Source organism: Moschus berezovskii, chromosome 24 (genome assembly GCF_049115385.1).
Source record: "Moschus berezovskii isolate FMDL1 chromosome 24, NW_MosBer_1.0, whole genome shotgun sequence".
NCBI lineage: Eukaryota > Metazoa > Chordata > Mammalia > Artiodactyla > Moschidae > Moschus > Moschus berezovskii.
Window position 1 is genome coordinate 28,745,719 of NC_142483.1, and position 27,094 is coordinate 28,772,812.

Sequence of the window (27,094 nt, forward strand, 5' to 3'; positions counted from 1 at the left end):
AGGAAGAGCTGGATAGACGGGGGGAAAATTCTAATGAAAGTAGTGTCAGGATTAGATGTGTGACCTAAACCCTTTCAAAGGGGAGGAAAACTACCTAACTGCCAAATCTCATCATAAGATAAAGTATTTGCAAATACCTCATTGCACAAAGTCTAAAACTACCAAAGTCCTCAAGAAGTAGAGCAATGAACTTCTATGCTTTTGCAGTGACAATGGATCTTCCAGAACCTGCTGTAAAAGGAGCTGGTCTTTTTGATTCCCACCTTCTGCCTTCAAATTTATTCTGCAGGCCCCACCCAGCCTTTTCTTCAGAAAACACTTCATCAGCTCACGCCATTTTTGTACTTCCTTTTGATTCGGGGGCAGGCTCTCAAGTGTTTCTGTGATCCATCTGGCTCCACTCCAGCTGCTCATTTTAAATGATCAGTGCAGCTGATCTCGTGCAATGTTTATCAAACTGAAGCTTTCACCAGCATCACAGTTTGCAGGGTCCCATCCTGAAAATTTCTGATTCTGCAGATCAGGGGTTGGGGCCCAAAGATTTGCATTGCTAGCCAGTTTCCAGAAAAGGCTGATGCTCCTGGGTGAGAGAGCACACTGTGAGAACCACCTCCTGAATCCAAGCTTGGACTACTCTTTTCTAAAGCAAATTAAGAATTAAGAAGCAGCCCTTTGAGAAAGGAGACTTGGGTGATGGAAAGGTTCTGTATCTTGATTGACACACGGTTACACTGGTACACACCTTTGTCATATTCATCAAACTGTTCACTTAAAATGAGTATATTTTACTGTATGTGAACAATGCCTTAGCAATATTGATTTTAAACTTAAAAAACAGTGGAATCGTACTCCTGTACATTTGCAGTGACATATCCGGTCAATCTTATTTATTGAGTCCTCTCTTGGGGATAAGCACTCTGGTAAGTTTTACGAATGTAAGGGTCCTTAAGATGGTGGTCTTGTCCTTAGATTTTTCTCAGTCTGATGGCAGATATTAGGAAGTATACCGCCAATTACATTAGATAGTGTTAATAATTAGAATCAGGGAAAGTCAAAGCCCCATGGGATGTTGCACTAGAAATTATGATTTCTATTCTTTTTGTAAAAAAAAAAAAACTGCCTGGTCCACAGTAATTGCAGAGAAAGTGACATCAACTCTTTCATCCCCTGGACCATAGCTAGCTGAAGCAAGGGTGACCTCTGGTCCAAGCTGTATTAATCCAGGACTGGGGATGGGGACTCTGAGGCTGAGCCAGTTGGCTGTTAGAACAATCGAATTTAGAACTGAGGGAACCATGTTTAAGCAAAGGAGAGCAAGTAAGGAGACCAGTGGGGAAACAAGAAATCAAACTTCTACAATCTAAGATGCTTGACAAAGTTCTGGTTCCTCTCAGGCCCAGTTATAGGTACTGCTCTTTGCAAAGAGCACTGGGCGAATCTCCTGGAGCAGTGGCTCTTGAAAATGGATATGCAGAAGAAACATCCAGGCAGCTTGCTTATGTGCCAGTTCCTTAGATTTGGGGTTGAGCAGGTGTGGGAAGCCTGCAGGGATGGGTATTTAGAACCAGCACCCTAGTGATCCTGAGGTAAGCAGTCTATGGAATTACATTCTGAGAAAGAAACACTACCCTACATCCATTTGCTTGGTTGATCGTTTTTAACTTGAACTCTGAGTGGGGGTTTGGTTCTTACAATTTGAGAAATGGAATATTTCCTACTATATCAGTAAACAAAAGATGTCACAGTCATTAGTGATTGCAGCACTGAGGAAACTCGGGAAGGAAAAGAATATCTGCCATCTAGCAGCTGTCAGACTGCAGCCATTCCCTTAGGTGAGCCCTGAAGAAACTCAGGATATAAAAACACAGATACTGGCCCCAGATAGGAGAGGTGCATATCAAAGGAATAATTTCAGTGAGCCCAGACTCTTGGATCATTCCATCCACAAAAAGCACTAAATTCCTTGAGATATCTGGTTTATTTCAATTAAAAATACTCTTTTGATGTTCAGACTACCTGTCCTTTGTTACAAAACTTCCATATAACCTGGGTCTTCCCTTCACCTGATTGGAGCAGTTCTCTCAGGGTAGAGCTGCTGCCTCCTAGGTGTGAAGTCTGAAAAATTCCTGCTGAATAAAATGCAACTCAACTTTTAGGTTGTGCATATTTTTCAAGTTGACAAATCAAAAAGCTCTAAGACAGTGTATATTATTACCAGGATTAGAAAGTTAAGGAAAGCCATCAAATTGAGATGTGGGTCTTCAGGGATAAATGAGAAATAGTCAGGCAAAGCGGGTATGTGTGTATGGCTGGGGAGGAGCAAGAGAAGGAGGTTGTACAAAGGATCTAAGTCAAGAGAATGGTATTATTTGGGGGGGAGGGCAAAAGTCGTTCCATGTGGTTTATACTCTGTGTGTGTGTGTGCGTGTGTGAGAGAGAGAGAGAAGAAACCACAGCATGCAACAAACAAAATTTTTTGTTGAAAAAGAGTCATATCTCATTTCTTCCAACAGGCAGCCTTCTCTTCCTTTCCATGCCTCGGGGCTTCTGCTGGCATTTTGGCTGCCATTTTCTATTTCCCCTACCCAGACCCTTTTACTCTCTGGCTAGCTTCTTGGACATTTGTGGAAACAAAACCCACCATTTTAAAAGAGCATTTAATGCTAAAGCCTACAGGAGAAGGCCTTGAGGCTTTATACCCTGGGGCTCAGCTTGGAAGTTTGCCAGGAGCACTCAGTGCGAGGTCTAAGTGAACCTGGAAATATGAGGCAGCTTACACTCAAGAAGTATGTACGACCAAGGGGGCCAAGAGCCCATGGAAAAATAATCCTGTTTTCCTCCCAGTGTGTGGAAAAATTCAAAGGTGCATTTAGCATGGCGTCTCAGAGAGCAACCCCAAGTGGGATGAAGGTGCAGCTGCCCTCTGGTGACGGTGTGCATCTGCATCCTTCCTCCTGTGTGGATAAGGAACTGTCACCTGCCACATCAGTAGACAAAGGATGTTGTGACCTGTGACCTTCAAACCACAGGCCACTGCAGGCACCCCTGATTGGGCACCCTGAGGGGATTCAAGGTGGAAAAAAAACAGGTATTAGCTCTAGATGGAGGAGCCTAGTAGGCTGCAGTCCGTGGGGTCGTTAAGGGTCGGACATGACTGAGCGACTTCACTTTCACTTTTCACTTTCACACATTGGAGAAGGAAATGGCAGCCCACTCCAGTGTTCTTGCCTGGAGAATCCCAGGGACGGGGGAGCCTGGTGGGCTTCCATCTATGGGGTCACACAGAGTCGGACACGACTGAAGTGACTTAGCAGTAGCAGCAGCAGCTCTAGATAGTTACAGCGCATATCAAAAAAATGATTTCAGTAAGTCTAGACTCTTGCACCTTCCCATTCATAGAAAAGTGCTAAATTCATCAACTTTAAAGGTATCTTTTTTTAATTAACAGTAATCTTTTGATATTCTGACTACCTGGATTTTGTTGCAAATAGTCCCTTTTATTCTGGTCCCTCTCTTACCTGAGAGCACTGCTTCCAGGCTTAAACCCTCAGCAAATCCACCGACTAAAACCTAATTCTGCACTTTTAGGTTGTGCCTTTTTTTTTCCCTTTCAACACTTGTTTACAAACCCCTGCTCCTTGAGATTTCCTCCTAAAATAAACCACAGGCACCCAAAGCATTCATCTCCAGTTGTACTTTAAGGAGAAGCTCAATAATGATAATGAAAGAGAAGAATGAAAGTCAGAAAAATATAGAAAGGCTTATCCATCCCTTCTGGCCTTCCCTTTAAGGTGCTTGTTCCTGTTACAAAGTCTAAGCTCGGTCTGCTCACCATCTGTTCAGTTCAGTCGCTCAGTCGTGTCCGACTCTCCGCGACCCCATGAATCACAGCACGCCAGGCCTCCCTGTCCATCACCAACTCCCGGAGTACACTCAAACTCATGTCCACAGAGGCGGTGATGCCATCCAGCCATCTCATTCTCTGTCGTCCCCTTCTCCTCCTGCCACCAACCTTTCCTAGCATCAGAGTGTTTTCCAGTGAGTCAACTCGTCGCATGAGGTGGCCAAAGTATTGCAGTTTCAGCTTCAGCATCAGTCCCTCCAATGAACACCCAGGATTGATCTCCTCTAGAATGGACTGGTTGGATCTCCTTGCAGTCCAAGGGACTCTCGAGAGTCTTCTCCAACACCACAGTTCAAAAGCATCAATTCTTCGGCGATCAGCTTTCTTCACAGTCCAACTCTCACATCCATACATGACCACGGGAAAAACCATAGCCTTGACTAGATGGACCTTTGTTGGCAAAGTAACGGCTCTGCTTTTTAATGTACTATCAAGGTTGGTCATAACTTTCCTTCCAAGGAGTAAGCGTCTTTTAATTTCATGGCTGCAATCAGCATCCGCAGTGATTTTGGAGCCCAAATTAATAAAGTCTGACACTGTTTCCACTGTTTTTCCATCTATTTCCCATGAAGTGATGGGACCAGATGCCATGATCTTTGTTTTCTGAATGTTGAGCTTCAAGCCAACCTTTTCACTCTCCTCTTTCACTTTCATCAAGAGGCTTTTGAGTTCCTCTTCACTTTCTGCCATAAGGGTAGTGTCATCTGCATATCTGAGGTTATTGATATTTCTCCCAGCAATCTTGATTCCATCTTGTGCTTCTTCCAGCCCAGCGTTCCTCATGATGTACTCTGCATAGAAGTTAAATAAGCAAGGTGACAATATACAGCCTTGATGTACCCCTTTTCCTATTTGGAACCAGTCTGTTGTTCCATGTCCAGTTCTGACTGTTGCTTCCTGACCTGCATACAGGTTTCTGAAGAGGCAGGTCAGGTGGTCTGGGATTCCCATCTCTTTCAGAATTTTCTACAGTTTATTGTGATCCACATGGTCAAAGGCTTTGGCATAGTCAATGAAGCAGAAATAGATGCTTTTCTGGAATTCTCTTGCTTTCTCCATGATCCAACGGATGTTGGCAATTTGATCTCTGGTGCCTCTGCCTTTTCTAAAACCTGTTTGAACATCTGGGAGTTTACGGTTCACATATTGCTGAAGTCTGACTTGGAGAATTTTGAGCATGACTTTACTAGCATGTGAGATGAGTGCATTGTGCGGTAGTTTGAGCATTCTTTGGCATTGCCTTTCTTTGGGATTGGAATGAAGACTGACCTCTTCCAGTCCTGTGCCCACTGCTGAGTTTTCCAAATTTGCTGGCATATTGAGTGCAGCACTTTCACAGCATCATCTTTCAAGATTTGAAATAGCTCAACTGGAATTCCATCACCTCCACTAGCTTTTTACGACAGGCCAATTAACCAAGAGATGAGGTGTTAAGGCAAGGAAAGTGAAAGTGAAGTCGCTCAGTCGTGTCCGACTCTTTGCAACCCCATAGACTGTAGCCCACAGGCTCCTCCATCCATGGAATTTTCTAGGCAAGAGTACTGGAATATGACTTTATTCAGAAAGCTGACTGACAGAGAAGATGGAAGACTAATGCTTCAAAATAACCATCCTGTCTGGGTCTGAAAGCCAGGTTCTTTTACAGGACAGAGAGGTGGAGGAGTTGAGGAAGTAAAGACCCTTATCTTGAAAAAACTCTTGGAATGACCAACCTCAAGGAGGGGATGTGTTAACTGCTTCAGGCAATGTGCAGGGCTCCCCAAGGAAGGTCATTATGCATGATTATAATAGCAAAAGCAATGGATAACAAAGGTTACAGTCAAAGAAACAGATTCATCATGGAGTCCAGATTTGGTTCATGTCTTCAGCACTCTCCTATTTTGACATTGTTCTAGGTATTCCCAGGAGATCACCCTTAGAACTCTGTCTGGAGTGAGTGTCTATTTCATCCCGGGGGAATCAACACTTAAATGCTGTTGTGAATCAGATCCTGTCACCTCTCAGCTTACTATCCCATTGGCTTCCCAGTGGACTCAGAATAAAATACAAAGGCACAACCAACGTGGTGTACAATGCACACCATTATTTAATCTCATCTTACCACTCTCTCCCCTGCTCACTCTGCTCCAATCACACTGGCTCATTTTCTGTTCTTAAAACTTAGCAGACATGTTCCTACTTCCGGCCTTTGCATTAGCCACACCATCTGCTGGGAGTGCACACCTGCCCAGGTATTCACAGGACTGCTTCCTTCTCAGCATTCTGCTGCTGCTGCCACTGCTGCTAAGTCACTTCAGTTGTGTCTGACTCTGTGTGACTCCATGGACAGCAGCCACCAGGCTCCTCTGTCCACAGGATTCTCCAGGTAAGAATACTGGAGTGGGTTGCCATTCCCTTCTCCAAGTCTCAGCTTTCTACCTCAGATGAAACACAGACTCTAGAGAGAGGCTTTGCTGCTGCTGCTGCTGCTAAGTCATTTCAGTTGTGTCTGACTCTGTGTGACCTCATAGACAGCAGCCCACCAGGCTCCCCCCGTCCCTGGGATTCTCCAGGCAAGAACACTGGAGTGGGTTGCCATTTCCTTCTCCAATGCAAAGTGAAAAGTGAAAGTGAAGTCACTCAGTTGTATCCAACCCGTAGCGACCCCATGGACTGCAGACTATCAGGCTCCTCCATCCATGGGATTTTCCAGGCAAGAGTACTGGAGTGGGTTGCCTTTGCCTTCTCTGAGAGAGAGGCTTTATTCCATTGCTAATCCAAAGTTACATCCCTCCCCAAGTCACACTCTCTCAATCTTTAGGGTCCTCATGGTCCCTCACACAATCACTGCAGGTACTCAAAAAGTGTTTCCTGGGACTTCCCTGGTGGTCCAGTGGCTAGAAATTCATTCTCCCAATGAAGGGGGCGCAAGTTCAATCCCTAGTTGGGGAACAAAATTCCACATGCCACAACTAAAAGATCCTGCATGTCTCAACTAAGACCTGGTGCAGCCAAATAAATAAATATTTAAAAAAAATTATTTCCTGAAAGGATGAATTAATGAACGATGAAACCTCTAACAAGTTGTGAAGTCGGCAGGTGTTTAGTGGTACTTTGATTAATTCACTTATTATTCCAAGCCATTTTCTGACTGATTCTTGGGATGCAAGAGGCCTTGGGGTCCAAAATTATAATTTCAGAAGTCTGTCCACGTACTAGTTAAGGTATGAAAAGCTGATGTATATAAAAACCAACCGCCAGATCTCATGGGGTGAACACATTAAAGGTTGCTTTCTCATTGTGTCATGATCCCGGGCAGGACAGCTGTGGCGTAGAAAGGAATTCTGCTTACTGAAATCGTCTGGGCATCCCAGGATCCTACCTTCTAGTGTGTCAACTCCCAGAGCTTCAGGATTGGGCACCAGATCTTCTGCATCCAGAAGGCAAATGAGGGTAAAGGTCGGGAAAGTAGTGGAGGCACCTTGTATGGCACCTTACACAGTAACAGCAAAAGACACTTCTGCCCTCATTCCACTAGCCAGAGCTCAGCCTCCTGCTCTCCCCCACCACAAACCTCCAGCAGGGGAGGCCACTGTTGTCGTTGTTCAGTTGCTCAGTCATATTTGAGTCTTTACGATCCCATCAATTGCAGCATGCCAGGCTTCCTTGTCCTTCATTATCTCCCTGAGTTTGTTCAAACTCATGTCCATTGCGTTGGTGATGCCATCCAACCAGCTCGTCCTCTGTCGTCCCCTTCTCCTCCTGCCTTCAATCTTTCCCAGCATCAGTGTCTTTTCTAAGGAGTCAGTTCTTTGCATCAGGTGGCCAAAGTATTGGAGCTTCAGCTACAGCATCAGTCCTTCCAATGAATATTCAGGATTTATTTCCTTTAAGACTATCTAGTTTGATCTCCTTGCAGTCCAAGGGATTCTTCTCCAGCACCACACTTTGAAAGTGTCAATTCTTCAGCATTCATCCCTCTTTATGGTCCAACTCTCACATCCATAATGGCTTCTGGAAAAACCATAGCTTTGACTATACCAGACCTTTGTCAACCAAGTGATGTCTCTTCTTTTTAATGTGCTGTCTAGTTTTGTCATAGCTTTCCTTCCAAGAAGCAAAAGTCTTTTAATTTCATGGTTGCAGTAACTGGCCTCAGTGGTCTGGGGAGCCCAAGAAAAGCCTGTCACTATTTCCATTGTTTCCCCATCTATTTACCATGAAGTGATGGGACTGGATGCCATGATATTAGTTTTTTGAATGTTGAGTTTTAAGCCAGCTTTTTCATTCTCTTCTTTCACCCTCATCAAGAGATTCTTTAGTTCCTCTTCACTTTCTGCCATTAGAGTGGTAGCATCTGTATATTTGAGGTTATTTATATGTCTCCCAACAATCTTGATTCCAGCTTGTGCTTCATCCAGCCTGGCATTTTGCATGATGTACTCTGCATATAAGTTAAATAAGCAAGGTGTCAATATACAGCCTTGATGTACTTCTTTCCCAATTTTGAACTGGTCTGTTGTTCCATGTCCAGTTCTAACTGTTGCTTCTTTAGTTTCTCAGGACGTAGGTAAGACAGTCTGGTATTCCTACCTTTTTAAGAATTTTCCACAGTTTGTTGTAATCCACAAGTCAAAGGCTTTAGTATACTCAATAAAGAAGAAGTAGATCTTTTTCTGGAATTCTCTTACTTTTGCTGTGATCCAACAAATGTTGCCAATTTGATCTCTGGTTCCTCTGCCTTTTCTAAACCCAACTTGTACATCTGGAAGTTCTTGGTTCACGTACTGTTGAAGGGGAAATTGAATACAGAATTTCTCTGTGTGCCAACCAGGAGGTAAAAGAAACAGGCTTTGGTTAAAAGTGTCCCTCAGCCTTCAGATGATGACGTTTGTAAATATTGGACTGGATCAGTCTTCCCTCTCAAGTACACATTTGCAGGCTAAAGCACCACTGAAGTCCGCGGCTGCTGAGAAGATGCAAACTTGAGATGGAAACAGAAATAAATCCTTTCTCCCATCCCTATCCATGGTCAACACCTCCCACTGACAGCCTAACCAGAAGCCAGCTAATAAGGGGCTGTGACAAACGTAGCATACAGACATCTACCTCAGATCATAGTTTAGAGGCGAACAGGATGGGCTTGGAGATGATAATCAACAGATGAATAACCAGCAGAGTGTCAAGTTTATTCACTGAGCAGAAATGACCAGGAGGCTGCAAATCTCAGGTTACCCCACTGGATATTTTTCTAAGGCCTTTCCCAAGGATCCCTCCTCTGAGGGAACAGTCATCAGGAATCCTTCCACATATTCAGGACAGAAAACAAGAAGTAGTGTTACAGTATTTGGAAGAAACTTCCCAACCACCCGGAAAGGCCAGTAAACAACAAATCAAAACAATTAGAGAGCAGTTAAGCACAAAAATGACCAGTCCTTAGTGCAACGGACAGAACAATGGCATCGTATGCTTATTTGGCTGGGAAGCTGGACTCTAGAAGTTTGCAAGCAGGATGAAGGAATTAACCTAGCCACACAAGAGGATGAGAGTAGCTATGCAGTTCTTCAGCACTGGGACTCGTAGTCTTGAAAGCTTTTGAAATACATAATATAAAATGAGGCCAAGGCTCATTCATACACATAAAGCCAGAATAATAGGGAGGATCTTTGGATGGCGCTTGGAAATTTGGGCAGGGAGCCTTTTCATGCAGACTGAAGGTCCCCTCTATCTTCAACCTTGCCATCCTGAGCCTGCGGCTTCTGCCTTCAAAGTCACAGAAAAGTTGCTGAAGCTCCACCCATCATTTCTATGTTCTAGACAGCAGGAAGAGGAGGAGGATGGAAAGGCAAAAAAGCAAGTCTTCCACTTGTGTCAGCTCCCAATTGGGATCCTTCCTGAACATCCCAAAGAACACTGCTTAAAACTCACTGGTCAGCAGTTGGTCAGCTGGCCATATTTAATTTTGTGGGAGGAAGGGAAATGTAGTGTTTTAGCAAAGTACACTACCACCTCAAATAAGACTGGGGTTCTGTTATTCAGAATGGAGGAACTGGTGTCAGGTAGGTGCTAAGGTTTTGGCTTCCCAGGTGAGTCAGGGAAAAGACTCATAGTTTTTTCTTGATCAGCAGGTGCCTCACCCTTAGCTCCACCCTCACCCTTTGTGAGGGATCAGAAGTCTCCACCCCAGGAGCCTGTCTACTTTATCCTAAGACATATCCTTTACCCAAGATAGGTAAATGCCACACACAGGGGCTAAGGGAACTTCTGGTTTCTGCTGGCCCGCTCACTGGCCATGGATCACCCAACCACTTCAGAAATTAGCAAAACTCATTCCAGACCTCAGAGCCAGCAGGTATAAAGTTACTAACACCGCTTGAGTTGATCAGCAACAACTCAGCATTGTGAATAATTAATCCTCATATGAATAACATCAATAGACATCTTTCATTGATTGTTGACTTTGTGCCAAGCACTGTGCCAGGCATTTTACCCCCAGAGGCTTGCTGCAGAATACTAAATATGGTAATGCATGTCAGTCACAGAAGAGGTTTAGGCTAGTTTCTTACTCAATATTATCCTGTTAGCAAGTGACAGAACTAAGATTAAACTCAGTTCTTCTGGCTCCAACTCCCATGATCTTTCTAGCAACTCCCAGTTGGCTGAAGATAAGTCATGTGTCAAACCTTTATATCAGTTACAACATAGATTCTTGGTTGGAGCACAGACCAAGCAAGAGTGGTTTAGATTGGTTCTGGTTCGAGTCCAAGTCCAAGTAGAGAATGGCCTAGCAGCGGGTGGGTGCTGATAGCAGTGCTCTGGCCAACACAGTAGTAGAGGGACCCAGATACTTTCCACCTTGAAGATCTGCCATCTCCTGGTGTGGGAACAGGTCATCGAGAGGACATGCCTGCCAGATGACTCATAACGTGGGCCCAAACAACTCGAAGCTTCTCACCTCCCCCTCCATCCTTAGTATGTACATTCTGTCTACCATTCCTGCACTTGGCCATTTCAAGGATGCAGACTTGAAAGAATAATATAAAAAAGGGAAGAAAGAAAAGACATCTTTACCCAAAATTTTCAATCAAGAATTAATCACTATTATTAGTTTTTTGAGTCTGACAGTGACCCATCAACAAGAGAACTTTAAGAATGATGTCTTGTTATCTTAACCTATTGTTTTACACACACTGCAGGGTTGGGAGTAACCTTCCTCTTGAGGCTCAGGAAGGTTTCCTGATCTGCACAATGTAAGCACAACTGGGTGACAGACTCTGGAATCAAACACGTTATCTTTCTGGTTCCAGATCTACTTACAACTTTCCTCCGAAGACTCACATGTCAACTTCACGGCCAAAATTACCTTATCTGATACACAACATCACTCTCACTTTAACCTTCAAATTCCCAGGTCTTCCTTCCACATTGTGCTGCACACAACACATGTGGATTCTGCTTCACAGAGATTCCCACATCCTGATGCATTCACGCCCTCTGCTATTTATGTCCTCAGACCTGGGGCATGACTCCCCCAGCTCTCATTCAGCTGTGACATACTCTTTTATTTTGGGGCCAAAGATATTCACAAGTTCATCTCTGATTAAAACATGTCACTAAAAATAGCTGGATGCCCAGGAGAAGAAAGGTGAGAGAGAACCCAGAGCGGAGCAAATGAGTGTCAGTGGTATCCTTTTGAACACACGTGAGGCAACTATTTTACAGGTTGCCTTTCACCCCCAAATAGAATAGAGAACCCAGAGCTTCACAAGTGGGGAGTACACCTGCCAAGCCCCATCTTGATCAATTGAGTGAAGGGGGTGAAAGGGAAGAGATAGAGAATGTTTCCAAATTCATTGCCTTAACTAAGAATGTTGTGTTACCCCACAGCCAGCCACATCCAAACAGCAGCAAAGCAGAGACACAGATGAGAAAGGAAAACCAAAGTCACACTCTTCAATTTCACTCTGATTTTTACAACCAAAAAACTAGAGACAGTTGTTTTATTTCAGCTGACATTTAAGTTTGGCATCACTTTAAAAACGTAAATGTGCTCTGGGCATCGTTCTCAGTACTTGACAAACAATTCCTTTAATTTGCAGAGCAATCTTGAAAGGGAAGGACTATTATTGTCCTAACCTTAGAGACAGAAAATCGAGGAACAGAGAGGTTAAGATAACCGGCTAAGTTACAGCAGTTAGTGGGTAAGATGGGAGACACATCCAGGCATTGTATCCAGAGTCTCTGGGTGAAATCACTGCTCTACACAGCCTCTGAACTCTCATCCTAGCTTGGTTTTTTAAATACCCTGAGTGGCTCTTTTGTCCTTTGTAACAGGTGTTGACAAACTACAAGCCTGTGGGTCAATCCCTGCCCACTGCTTATTTTTGTAAATAAGGTTTCACTTGAATACAGCTTCATGTATCATTTTATGTCTTATCTGTGGCTACTGTTGCCATGTAAAGACTGATTTAGGTAGCTACAACCCAGACCGTATGGCCTGCAAAACCTAATATATTTAGTAACCGGCCCTTCACAGAAAAAAGTTTGTCAACCCCTAAATTATAGACTTGTCAGGCATTCCTCTGATTGCAGTTTTCTTGATTATCTTATTAAATCATAATGCAGTAAATTCTATAGCCCAGTGATCCCCAACCTTTTTGGCACCAGGGACTTGTTTCATGGAAGACAATTTTTCTGTGGACCACGGGGTTGAGGGGATCGGTTTCGGGACATTACATTTACTGTGCCCTTTATTTCTACTATTATTATATCAGCTCCACCTCAGATCATCAGGCATTAGATTCCAGAGGTTGGGGACCCCTGCTATAACCAATCCACCCAAAGCCTTAGCACACATAGTGATGAACTCGCAGGTTTGACCTCCAGAAACTGCAACTGTGCAGAAGACGCCTGGGAACTTAGGAATCAGCAAAATATTCTCAGAACCCCACTGAAGGAAAAAGATACCAACAAATGCTCTGTAAAAAAGACACAGAACTCATCTTGGGCTTTTACTTGGGGGAAGGTTTCAGAAGTAGGAGGAGAGACAGAAATATGCAGAGAGGAGAAACAGAGCCAGAGGCAACTCTTGTAACACCTAGCAACAGACATCCTGCAGTTAGAGACCCAAGTTCAAATTCCAGCTCCACCACTTACTATTTTTTTAAACCTCAGTTTTCTCACCCTAAATGGAAGGAATAATCTCATTTCTTGGTGGGGGCAAGGGGAGAGAATCAGGCAGATTAACCAAGACTATAACGTATATGACATTCTTAGCACCCTGCCTGGGATTTGCTAACTACCCAGAGGAGCTCTATTATTAGGAATAATGATAACTACAAAGAATAAAAATATGTGATTATTTATACAAAGTCACTCAGCCCAACACAAGTCTGCTGTCAAACAGTAAGAGGATGATGGCAAGAGACGAAAATGAATGTTTATCATGAGAAGCCCAAGTCAAGGAAAGTTGTATCTACATTTGTAAACTCCATGTAAAAAAGTAAAGAAGCACGTGTCATGTTTCCATCAGAACCACTTCAAGCAAAAATATAATGTAGGTGGGCAGAGGTAAGCTTTAATCACCTGGAAAAATCACTTCAATGAAACAAATGTCTTATTCCTTGACAATGCTGTTATCAGTGAAACCAAAGAAGGGTCGGGTGGAAGTTTGCACTGTGTACTCTGAAAGGCAGTTAATATTTCCACCTTTTATTATCCAGTGAGAGAATCTATCCAATAGAATGAACATTTGCCGACAAACTATCAATCTTAGATACCCGTTTTTCATAGCTTTCCTCTGAGATCTGAAAAGGACCAATGATACTCCACCACTACGCTTTTCCAAGCGTAATCAAGCTCAGTGCTAGACAGGGCACCAAGAACCACTCATGACTCGAACTGTTTAAAGCAGCTGAATCATTGTAAAAATACTTTCTTACTCTTAATTTGTTTGAATCAAACTTTTGACCCCTAGTAAACTGGACAGCCCATTCTTCCAGGCAGTGAAAGTACAGCTAGAGTGGGCACAGGGAACTATATAAAACAGCATGCTTCTTTTTTTTTTTCTCTTCAAAATACAAATTGAATTAATTTAACACAGTTGGAGCAAATTACCATGATATGTCCTCAATTTGTGTCTTACGGTCGCATGGGGACTGGGCTTTCTGTTCCCAGTCTAAGGGCACATGGTTTTTATTACTTAATCAGGGTCCAGCATTTCAACTTGCACGTTTAAGTGGATGCAATCACTTCATTTGTGGTGGCCTCAAATACCCTTCGGAGAAGGCAATGGCAAGCCACTCCAGTACTCTTGCCTAGAAAATCCCCTGGACGGAGGAGCCTAGTAGGCTGCAGTCCATGGGGTCGCTACGAGTCAGACATGACTGAGCGACTTCACTTTCACTTTTCACTTTCACACATTGGAGAAGGAAATGGCAACCCACTCCAGTGTTCTTGCCTGGAGAATCCCAGGGACGGGGGAGCCTGGTGGGCTGCCATCTATGGGGTCACACAGAGTCGGACACGACTGAAGTGACTTAGCAGCAGCAGCAGTAGCAGCAAATACCCTTAACTTTCTTGATTAATCAAAGAAGTCACACTACCTTAATGTTTCAAGATCTGTTTAAAACTGAAAGGTTACTTGATAGGAGAAGTTACACTGAAGATCATTTTTACCGCACAGCAAATAACATTACTGAAATGTTCCACCAACCAACACACTAAAGATAAAGAAGCTCTTTTAAATGCATTTATCTGAGACTTTAAGAAAAAATATGGTTAATTTACAGTACTATATTAGTTTCAGGTGTGCAACATAGTGATTCAATATTTTTATAGCTTATACTCCATTTAAAAGATAGAAAATACTGGCTCTATTCCCTTGGCTGTACAATATATCCTTGTAGCTTCTCTGTGTTATACATAGTAGTTTGTATCTCTTAATTCTCTACGTTCATCTTGTCTCTTCTCCATCCCTCTGAACACGGGGAGGTGTTCTCCGAGCCCTTTTAGAAGTTTTAAAGTGAGAAGAGTGCAATGGCTATGGATAAAGTGCAAATCTTTAATAAGATTTGAAGTCTGAGCACATGTCTGGTAGTTCATAATGTAAATATCATCCCCTACTTGAGAAATCAGAGAGGTAATTAACATGGCTAAGGTCACTGTCGGAAAAGGCAATGGCAAGCCACTCCAGTACTCTTGCCTAGAAAATCCCATGGATGGAGGAGCCAGTAGGCTGCAGTCTGTGGGGTCGCTAAGGGTCGGACACGACTGAGTGACTTCACTTTTCACTTTTCACTTTCACACATTGGAGAAGGAAATGGCAACCCACTCCAGTGTTCTTGCCTGGAGAATCCCAGGGACGGGGGAGCCTGGTGGGCTTCCATCTATGGGGTCACACAGAGTCGGACATGACTGAAGTGACTTAGCAGCAGCAGCAGCAAGGTCACTGTGCTGCTGAGATGGGATCAGAACTCACCCTTTCGGACTCTCCACCCAGGATCACAATTCTTTCTCCCCAACTCCTCCCTCATCTGACAGAACCCTGCTGCAGTATTACACTTGGATGAACCAGGGCCAGAGCTGGCTCTGTGATCTGGGCCTCCCATTCAGGTCACATATGGTCCCCCTGCTCTTTGGTGAGGACTGAATTGATGGCTAGGCTCAGTCAGGTGCAACAAGGGAAGCTAGAAAACAATCCTCAGGCCTCATCCATTGTCAGGTTCCCTACCGACGCTGTCGGCTGTTATAAGCACCAGCTGGAAGATGGATGCTGGTATTCCAGAAAGACCTTTTGAAAATCAGGAGGGGCAGTGATGGGCCCCATGCTGTGGCAGAGGCATAATTATTTCCAATAACTGTCTCTCTGGGCTACTTGGTTACTTCCTAAGGAAAGTGCCTCCGTGTTGCAACAAAACATTCAGTGTTTATTTGCAGGAGAAAGCGGTAGGGCAAGGGGCCAGTTTTGAACCTATTTCTCATGGAAGGTCACAATACTAAAAACTGCTGTCTGGTCATGGATTATTCAGCAAAGCAGAAATATAATCATCTCTGGCTGAGGGTTCAGGACCTGTTTTGGGGGGCAATATTCTCATCTGAAACAAGATGAGCCGTTAGCATCTCTGGTGAGGTATGCTCTCTGGAGAGAGAGCTGAGCCTCTCTGGCTGTGACTGTCAGGGATAACACAAAGCAGAGTCACTTGCAGCATGTCGTCCAAGAGCACAGACCCAGCTGACTCTGAATTCCAGGTCTGTCACTAACCAGCTGTGATTTCTGAACAAGGGTGCAGCCCCTCCAAGCCTCCCTTTTCACCTCTACAAAGTGTGAGCTATTGTGGCTCATGGTGGAGACAGAATGAAATATATACTGTCTGGGAAGCACGTGGCAAGTAGCTGGCACTGATAGAGTCAATGCGGACTATTAGGACCAGGAAACGGGGCTTGTTTAGAAGATAGAGCTTATTCGGAGTGAATGTTTCAGTGTGTTGATCAGATTGTTACTGAAATTTCCACTTTGTAGGTGCAGGCGTTTTTTTTTTGGACTCTTATCTGCTTCTTGCACCCTTCCTCCTGTGCATCAAACCTGTCTGGGAACTCTCCACTTGCCGCTACAAATCTTTCAGACCAAACCGAAACCCCACCCCTTCCTGCTACCCCACTGCGGCATCTCTGGGGCAGACCATGGTCTCAGCACCCCTCTCCTGTGTTGCACTTTCCCTGGATGGGGGAGTTTACCACCCACCTTCCTTCACATCTTTTCTCCCCAACCAGCTTAAGCTTCTGGGAAATGGGATTCCCTTATCTTTCTCTATGGTTTTTGGTTTTTGAAAAATAGTTGATGTATGATATGTTGGAGAAGACGCTTGAGAGTCCCTTGGACTGCAAGGAGATCCAACCAGTCCATTCTAAAGGAGATCAATCCTGGGTGTTCATTGGAAGGACTGATGCTAAAGCTGAAACTCCAATACTTTGGCCACCTCATGCGACAAGTTGACTCACTGGAAAAGACTGATGCTGGGAAGGATTGGGGGCGGGAGGAGAAGGGAACGACAGAGGATGAGATGTTTGGATGGCATCACTGACTCAATGGACCTGAGTTTGAGTAAGCTCCAGAAGTTGGTGATGGACAGGGAGGTCTGGAGTGCTGCAGTCCATGCAATTCATAGGGTCGCAAAGAGTCAGACACGACTGAGCGACTAAACTTAACTGAACTGAATATAAGTTACAGGTGTACAATATAGTTACCCACAATTTTTAAAAGGTATGATCTATTTATAGTTATCATAAAATATTGGCTATATTCTCTGTGTTGTACAATATATCCTTGTAGCCTATTTATTTTACGCCTAGTAGTTTGTGCCTCTTAATCCTCTGCCCCTATTTTGCCCCTCCCTCCTTCCCTCTCCCCACTGGTCACCATTAATGTGTTCTCTGTGTCTATGAGTCTGTTTCTTTCTGTTACATTCACCAATTTGTTTTATTTTTTATATTCTACATGCATCTTTGTCTCTTTTGAACTTAATTCACTTAGCATAACACTCTCAAAGTCCACCCATGTTGCTGAAACAGGGAAATTCCATTCTGTTTTTAAGACCGAGTAGTATTATTCCATTGTGAGTATATGGGTGTGTATATATACGTGTGAAGGAAAAAGTCAACCCAATATATCACATTTTCTTTATCCATTCATCTGTTGAGGGACAAATAATGCTGCTATGAATGCTGGGGTACATTCAGTCCAGTTCAGTCACTCAGTCGTGTGCAACTCTTTGCGAGCCCGTGGGCTGCAGCACACCAGGTTTCCCTGTCCATCACCAACTCCCGGAGCTTGCTCAAACTCATGGCCATCGAGTCGGTGATGCCATCCACCCATCTCATCCTCTGTTGTCCCCTTCTCCTCCTGCCTTCAGTTGGGGTGCATGTATCTTTTCAAATTAGTATTTTTGTTTCTTTCAGATATATACCCAGGGTGGAACTGCTGGGTCATATAGTAGTATTACTTTTACTTTTAGTTTAGTCTTTTTTTTTTTTCAGAAACATATAGACTGTTTCCCATAGTAGCTGTACCAATTTGTATTCCTACCAATAGTGTAAGAGGGTTCCCTTTTCTCCACATCCTTGCCAACATTTGTCACTTGATTTTTTGACAATAGCCATTTTGACAAGTGTGAGGTAGTATTTCATTATACCTTACACTTCTTTGAATCCTCCTCAACACCAAGCACGGAGAAGGCAATGGCACCCCACTCCAGTACGCTTGCCTGGAGAATCCCATGGATGGAGGAGCCTGGTGGGCTGCAGTCTATGAGGTCTCTGAGAGTCAGACACGACTGAGCGACTTCACTTTCACTTTTCATTTTCATGCATTGGAGAAGAAAATGGCAACCCACTCCAGTGTTCTTGCCTGGAGAATCCCAGGGACAGACGAGCCTGTTTGGCTGCCATCTATGGGGTCGCACAGAGTCGGACACGACTGATGTGACTTTGCAGCAGCAGCAGCAACACCCAGCATGTGTCAAAGAATCTTCTAGGTTCTCTGATCCCTTCCTAGGTGAAGTATGGTCCACAGACCAGCACCACTGGTTCGGGAGCCTGCTGGAAATCCAGAATCTTATACTCCACCCCAGATCTACTGAATCAGAATCTGATTCCCAACTAAGTCTTGGGCACAGAGTTGGACAAACATTGCTCTAATCCAGCATTTCCCAGACTTCAGTCATTCACATCTTCCCTTTTATAGCTTTTGTGATTTTCCAGTACTACCCACCCTATGTTTCACCTAATATATATTTTTAAGTGATTTTACATTGACACTGTCTTGCTAGCTTCACCCTAAGCAATAATATTGTCTGTTAATAATTTATTCGGCAAGGTAAGAAGAAATTTATTATTTAATAAAGTTTGAAGTTCTGAGTGTAAAAACAAATTCTTTTGGCACACATTAAAATAATCACTAAAGTAAAATCATTCTCCATCTATCACCTAAAATTAACTCATATACCGCCAGGAGTTTACGTACCCTAGGAGAAGGAAATGGCAACCCACTCCAGTGTTTTTGCTTGGAGAATCCCAGGAATGGGGAAGCCTGGTGGGCTGCCGTCTATGGGGTCACACAGAGTCGGACACGACTGAAGCGACTTAGCAGCAGCAGCAGTAAGACAGTACTAGACATTTTGTAGCTGAATTAGAAGACATCTTCCCAACTCCAGATCCAGTGTTCCCAGTTTGTTCCTGCTCTCACCTTGTTGGGTGGATGCATTTGTCCTCAATATATCAATGGTTGTGGGAGGCAGAAAACCTTGGTTCTGGCCTGCACCACCCTTAAATAACTTGCCAAGTCATATCACATATTGGGGTCATTTTTGAAGGCTGGTTTATCTCTAAACTCCCTTCCAAGTCTAACAATATAACATAATAAATGAGAGCAGAGGCTCTGGAATCAAAATGACTGGGGGTTGCAAGTAATGGCTTCATTATTTGCTAATTTCATTAAATCTCAGTTTTCCTCATCTGGAAAATGGGAGTAATAACAACAACAAATGGCCATAACATTCAGATCACAGGACTTGTAAAAATAAAGAAAATGATAGCTAAAAAAATTCTTAGACTTAAATGTGGCGCATAGTGTTCAATTAAAAAAACATAACTATTACTATTTTTCCTAGCTTCATCAAGGCACAAATAACTGTTACCATTTATGAAATATTTAGTATGTAGCAGGCACTGCATGAAACAATTTTATTTTATCCTCTATTCACACAATGAGGTAGGAACTCCTTTTCTCCCTATTTTAGAGATGAAGAAATTAAAGCACAAAAAAGGTTAAGCCACTTTGCTTTCTATTTTTACCATGGAAACATGCATCCTCTTGCACTGTTAGATGGATTCTTTACCATTAGCGCCACCTGGGAAGCCCTGGCATGCATTCTTAAATATCATTTAATCTTGCCTGTTAAGAGGAGCTCTTTATAATTTAATTTATTAAGAAGACCCCTAATCATGGCCCCCCAAAACATCCTTTATAGGTAAAGTAACTATATAAGTAATCATTCAAACTGGAGTCACAAACATTACCCAGGACTGACCCGAGTAAGCCAGCATGATCACCTGACTTCCAGGATCCTCTGCTGGAAGTCAACATTATTCTCACAGCAAAACACAAATAGGGTCCCCTTCCCACTGGATACTTGTACATAAAGTGACAGAGGGCAATTAAAAGCAGCACCCAGGGGTGAAGCAACACTGACTCAGATAAATACCTCCAGGCTGAAGAGCTGCCGAGCAGAGAATTTATTCACCTTGGGCCTTACAAAGCTGTACTCTTCAAAGAATTTTCTGGAAGACTCTACGGAAATAACCATGGTCACCACATTCACACAACACACTGACTAAAAGAATTGCCTCCCAAGATTTGCACATAGGTGCAAAAAAGAGATTTGGGGTCTGCAATGGGTTTTAAATCAGCATATCTGCCTTTTTTTCCCCCTCAGTGTCACCGGAAAGTATAGACACCACCATCGCTTTGACCTGTTCTACATTTTGATCTGCACATCTTGATACTGACCAAGGTAAAAGTGACAGCTAAAGTTTTCCTTACACACATGAAAAATCATAGCGAAAACCTATCTGCCTGAATATAAATCAGCTTGTCCTCCATTATCTTGGGCATCAAAGAGAACAGAAATCAGTCTATGTAGAGTTAGGCACTTGAGTGTTGTGGCGAACATTCATTCGACTTCCCAGCAATTGTATTCACCTAGAGGTCCAGGTCTCCAGCATCCACGGTCTACATGGCCTGCGTGGGACTCCCACTAGGGCAAAAAGTTTCCTTCAGCCAAGCCAACTGGGCCAGTCAGAACTGCTGCTGAGATGTTTTGTTCAGCAACTGGAGAAGGAGGGTTTATGCTTTTTCTGTTGGTCTTGAATCTGGAATTGTGTAAACTGGCAACTGCTACAGTCATTGTCACCCAACAAGGAACAAAAAGGAAGGAAGAAAAAGGCAGAATGAAAGATGAAAAAAATTAATCAGATCCTGAAGTCACTGTTCAACCCTGAGGAAGATGCTCTTGAAATCAGTCTTACCTATGCACCTTTTAGAAAATTAAATCTTTCTATATGGGATATACATATATATATGTCTATATTCTAATTCTATTTAAATTAGGTGTTTGTCAACTTATGATACAAACACATCCTTTTTTATAGCAAGTCATAGTGTGAATTATACTTTATTCAACAAAGCGTGCACAGTGTCAGATTCAGGAAGGACTCAAAGGTTCATGAAACTACAGAACCTTTATTGATATTAAGATGATGCTGATATTTTCTGTCTTTGTAATACTTAAAAGGAAAATACTAATGTGACCCACTGAACTGATTTCCTGAACTTCGTTTTGAAAAACACTGCTTTATAAGATTAGGTTAAAAATGGATTTCACCGGAAAGAATGAGATTTTTTTAAAAACTGACACAGGCTATCGAGGAAAATAGGAGGTTTGGCTCCTAAACCAAACATCTAGCAACAGAAAATACTACTTTACAGTTTCTCTCTGACCACACAGGACACGCACTTAACAGAGAAAAGAATCTCAATGATCGAGATATAAATGAATTACCAAAAAAAGGTAAGTGGCTTTTAAAGCAAAACAAAAACCATGTCTGCAAAGAGAGAGAAGAGAGATATCTAAGGAAATTAATGCCCAAGTGCTGCTGATGAGCTGAGTTACATGATTTATTTATCTGTAAGCTGAAGATAATAATTTCAGTGAACCTCAGCAGTCGCTGAGTATTTTAAAATAGTGCCTTCATGCTAACATCAGATCTCTAGGGCAGATTTAGGGGGAGGGATGGAGAGAGGGAGAGAGAAAGAGAGAGAAATTCCTTGCAGTATAATAAGACTGATGCCTTCATTTAAGTGTGTGATGTGCGTAAAATAACAATGAAGAGTTCCTGAAGTTTCAGACAATTACTGCAGGCTGTACAAGACAGGGCATTTTGCAGGGGAGGGGGGGTGGACAGGATATTTTTAACTGTTTTCCATGTACCTTATTTGTACTGTCAGTTAGCCAAAATTTCCTTTTTGTCTGCTTAAAAGCACTGCAGAGTCTTGATTCAATCTGTGGACTCAAATGGAGAGCTCGGATTCTCAGGCTTGCTGGAAATAGAGGCCAGTCAAGTAAACAGTCCTGAGAAAACTGCATTTCCACTCTGGAGAGGCTGGTGAACTTAACTCTGACCATTCTTTTCTAGCTTGTCAGGCTCATGCACAGTTGTCTGCCTGTTTGAGAAGCCATTAACTTTCCCACCACTAAGATGCAAATTCAAAACCATTATTCATTTCCAAACCAAGTGAAGTTTAAGACAATCGCTCGCAAGCTCCGAAGAGACTTCTGAGAACTTTTTCCCAGGGATCATGAAAAACGGACCTCACTATAATAGTAGTTTAGGTGGATTTCCATCATCATAGTGTTCAAATGCATTACACCTGCATTACTGAATTGAAGCAAATGAAGTGTTTAATTAATATCTGCGGATGTCATGAGGAAATGATAAGCCTCTTATGTTCAAGAAGTTCTTGGAATTGCATAAATTCTTCTGGCCATCTTTTAGAAAACAATAATAAGCACTGTTCAAAAGGTAAGGGTGAATGTGTGCGTGTGTGTGTGTGTCCGCGTGCACACACATGAGTGCAGGTACATTTACTCTTTATTTCAAATTTTTCAGATACACAAAAGAAGACTCATAGAGTCATCAATATACCCATCACCCAGTTTATGACATTTAATTTAGAGACCAAATTATACCCTGTTTACCTTGGTTTAGCCATTCTTTTAACCGTCATTTGATTTAATCTTATGAATCCATTGTTATTGTGTTATAATTATTTTTGCTTCATCATTATCAATGCCACCACAACACAGCCTTTTTACAGGCACTGTTATGGTTAAGAGCCTGGCATTTGGAAACAGACCTCATGTAAATAAAAAATTATCAGTGTAACTTATGGCAGGTTACTTAACCTCCCTCTAGGGCTCAGCTGACCACTTCGAGGACTGTTTATGATGGCCCCAAACTGCCTATTGGGGTGCCTGTCTCATAGTAAGTTCTCTTAAGCACCATTCCTGAAGGGTATGTGTGTGCTTGTGTTCAGTCACTAACACGTGTCCGACTCTTTGTGACCCCATGGATTGTAGCCCGATAGGCTCCTCTGTCCATGGAATTCTCCAGACAAGAATACTGGAGTGGGTTGCCATTTCCTCTTCCAAGGGATTTTCCCGACCCAGGGATTGAGCCGGGGTCTCCTGCATTGGCAGGCGAGTGTGTATGCGGGATTAAAGAGCAGTCTGCTGAGGTTAAGTAAGGTGAAGCTGCTTCTCCTCCCCTGCAGAGGTTTGATAGGGAAGCTCCACAGACCCATTCTCTTTACGACAAGAAATAGCATGCCAGGGACTGCGCTAAAATCCTGCACCCAACCTCCAAATGAGTTGACAAATTTATGGGCAAACACCAGGTAACCTCTAAGGATCAACAACCTTTCCCGAAAGACCGAGGCTGTCAGCACTCCAGGGTCGTTCTGTCCCCACCCCCACCCCCCCAGGGGCCACCTTCCAGATGCAGCCGTCTGGGTACCAGCAAGCAGACCTAGTCGGTTCGCAAAGTTCAGAGGAGTTGGCTCTGGTATGTTTACAAGTCCGAGCAGATCTCAGGAATGTTCACGATAATTATTACCCCACCCAGGAGCGCCCAGCCCAACCCTCTCACATCTGGAAGGAAGCGGCCACACAAAGGAGAACAAGCTAGATCTCCTCCTGCGGCAGCTTTCTCAGATCCGGGAAAGGTTTAATACAAGCTCTCACCCCTTTTGTGAACAAGACTAGGCACTGCTCGGCAATATCGTTCGGAGCACAGATCATTCAACGCAAAGAAGAGTTCATCCCCTAGCCCAGATCGAATGGAATTTCCCAAAATATCATCTTTGTTTTTCCCTCCCTAGACAAAAGTAAAAAGTGAAATATTCCAGAAAATAGAGAGGGAGCGAACCACACGCATACAGCCACTTCAACACAGCAGCGGCTAGGAGCAGACACATCTATTTGCAAAGGGCAGCCAAACCAAACCCTTAGCATCCTCTGCAGACGCAAAGGATTTCCCCCTTCCACTCTTCTCGCCGCTTTTTGAAAGTATCTCTGGGCAGAGGGATCTGGGATTCATCAACATTTCTCCCCACCTCCCACGAACGCGCGGCAACCAAAGCACATGGTCCCTGGCGGCGCGTTTGCAAACCCCACCAGCGCCAACGCCCAGAAACCGCCAAACTTCCTGTCTCCACACCACCAAAGCGACCGAAGCGCCGCCGCGCCAAGTGCCCGAGGGACTCCAGCGGAGGCTGCAGGCAGCCAGGGAGCGGCGGGGCGGGGTTTCCTGCCGGCAGGAGCGCCCGGGATCCGCACCTCCACTGGGGGTCTCCAAACGCGCGCGCTGCGCCCGGGGCGCACGGGAAGCGGCGCCGTGGTAGCGCGTCGCACGGTCGTCCCCCTCCGTGCGCTCCGGGCACCCGGGGCAGTCCTCCACCTACCTGCTCTCCCGCTTCCAGCCTCGGGCGCTCGGCGGACTGGCGACCGCTACTTTATTGTCTCGGCTGCTCACCGCGCAGGACTGGGGGACCCGGCTCCGCGCCAGCTCCGCAACTCCGCTCTATGCAGCGCCTTCCTGGGCGGCTGCTTTCTTCCTTCTCTCTGCCCGAGCTCCTGCTCAGCACAGGAGCCGCGCAGCCAGACTCCCGGACTCGAAAGGCAGCCAGCGCCTGCCGCATCCCCCGCCCCAGGGCTGCTAGTCGCCCCCAGCCCCGCGCGCCGCGCGCCCTCGCTTTGCACACTTAAAGCTGCGCTCCGGGCCGCCTTCCCCGCGTCCTGTAGTCCTTCCGTGCTGCCGGCCTCCTCTTCGCTGTCAGCCCCGGCTAGGGGCTCCTCTCTCCCCAGCTGCCCCCTCCCGCCGCCTCTCCAGGGCTGGGGCGGCCGCTGCCAATGAGACACGGCTGAGGCGCTGTTCCGGCCCAGTCATTGTATCGGGAGGGGAGGAAGGAGAGGGGGGAGCGAGAGGAGGGAGGGGGCGCCCGCGGCCCCCGCCGCGCGGCTGTGGGCTGGGCTCGTCTTCCCGACAGAGAAAAGGCGCTGGTGCCAAGGGGCGCCGAGCGGTTGGCGCTGCCAGGAGTGGGGAAAAGGGAGGGGGTCGCCAGCCCGCGCCTATCTTCTCTCCCTCCGGCTCTAAAGCCCTGGGAGGGACTTGATTCCGCTTTCCAGGTTTCAAGCATCCCGGCTCGACTGCCCTTAGAATAAAGGGCATGAAACACCGGCGGCTGCAAGAGGCGCAAAATCTAGCCAAGGATGGGACTGCGTCCGAGTAATGACTTAATTTGAGATTCCAGCAAACTGGTGTTTCGGCTCTTGAAAGAAAGAAATAGAAAGAAGGAAAGAAGGGAGGGAGTGTACAGAGAAAGAGAAAGAAGAGAGAGGATGACACGGAGAGGCAGAGGCAGATAAAGAAGAGGGGCGAAAGGGAAAGCCTCCCAATGCCAGGCAGAACAGTTCTGTGATTCAGGAGTGTTTTATTGTGCTTTCTTTACAGATGAAGAAAGGAGAGAGAGGGGTTAATTCAAAATCGCTAGTAAGTGGCAGGACAAGGGTTCCAACTTGATCTGATGCTGAGTGTAGGACAGCAAAGAAGAGAAGAGGAAGAAGAAGGGAGGACCATTGGTGAAGGATCTATTGAGGTTTCCCTATTGTCTCCAAATGAGTTGGCAAGTAGAGCCCCGAAGTACACGGACAGGGCTGAGAGAAAATATTTCCCAAACAGCTTTAAATGTGTGTCCCAGTTCCACACCCACTACTCTATGCAATATGAATGGATTCATTTTTAAAACTCAATCCACTTTGAAGAATACTTTGTGACTACTACACAATTATACAGCTCTGTATTTTGGTGAATGTTTTGGTTGAATCATCCAGTATCAATATTTGAAAGAGACTATTGCTTCTGTTACCCTGGTATTGGCATTTCTCCTCCTCCTACTCTTCCTTTTCTTCTCCTCCTTATTCTGACCACCAGCCTACAAAAAAAAAAAAAAATGGTAAAGGGGGAGAGAGGGGCTGTCTTGATTTTCCAGGACCTGGCATAGCTGCTACTGACATGAAATGAAAAGCAAAATCAGTAAAAGCTTGAGACGGAGTGATGTATAATATTGTATCTGTACAGTGTGAGGTTTAATTAAATTTTCTTCAGGTGTCAGAATGGACTGCTTGTTTTTAATTAAATAGAAGATATTAAATGAATAGCTAACATTTATTGAGTGCCTATTACATGACCCCCTGACCTAAGCTAAGGAAGCACTTTATTTGGTATCATGTCATTTCATTCTCCTGAGAGAAAGGAGGGGTTGACCCGGAAGCCCCTTGAGGCCAGGGTTTGTGTTTGCCTAGTTCAGTCCTTAGCACATTGCAACAGACCATTCTCTGTCAGCTGAGTGAAAAGATCCCCATTTTGCAGAGGAGGAACCTGAGGCTCAGGGAAGTTTACTGCTCCACCCAAGAATATGAAACTAGAAAGAGGTAATGCCTACATTTAAACTTGGGTCTGAAGACTCTGTTACCACCATGCAATACTGTCTATTCAAGGAGAACAGCAACAAGGGCCACAGGTAAGGGGGCAGTGCAGAGATCAATGCTTGCTTCGCCCTCGTAAATGAGGGCACAATTTCTTTGGAGAGGAAGCTGGTACATGTGAAGCAGCCACTAGAGAACCACACAAGAGTGTAGGGCAAAGCAGAGCCATGCAGCACAGGGGAGATGAATAGGGTAAGGCTGAGCACCTAAGAAGTTGCTCGGTGCATGTTTGGGGGAAAAAACTGGATACAGACTTGAATGTGAAAAATGCAACATAAAATATGTCAGTAAGGTTGGTCTGGGTCAGAGCAGTCCAGGAGAATTTTCTGGAAGACATGGGATGTTTTCCGGGTATTTTTTGGTGCAAAGGGTCTCTGGCTTGGCAGTGGGAGTTCTAGCGCTGTTCTCTCTGGGTTGAAATCCAGGCTTTTCTAAATATTCAACCAATGGCAAGCCACTCCAGTACTATTGCCTAGAAAATCCCATGGATGGAGGAGCCTGGTAGGCTGCAGTCCATGGGGTCGCTACTAGTCGGACACGACTGAGCGACTTC

At 44.5% G+C, this 27,094-nt stretch overlaps 1 protein-coding gene across 2 annotated transcripts in view; it reads right to left on the reverse strand.

Moving 5' to 3' along the window:
* Nucleotides 1–24,913, reverse strand: part of FRMD4B (FERM domain containing 4B) — a 365,056-nt gene extending 340,143 nt beyond the window's left edge. The window contains exon 1 of one of the 2 annotated variants that reach the window (XM_055414297.2): nucleotides 24,459–24,913. The gene's annotated coding sequence lies outside the window, so the exon portion shown is untranslated. Of the gene's footprint in view, nucleotides 1–11,246; nucleotides 11,684–24,458 lie in introns of those variants that run through there. The other variant, XM_055414298.2, reaches the window with a different exon arrangement.
* Nucleotides 24,914–27,094: the final 2,181 nt, after the last annotated feature.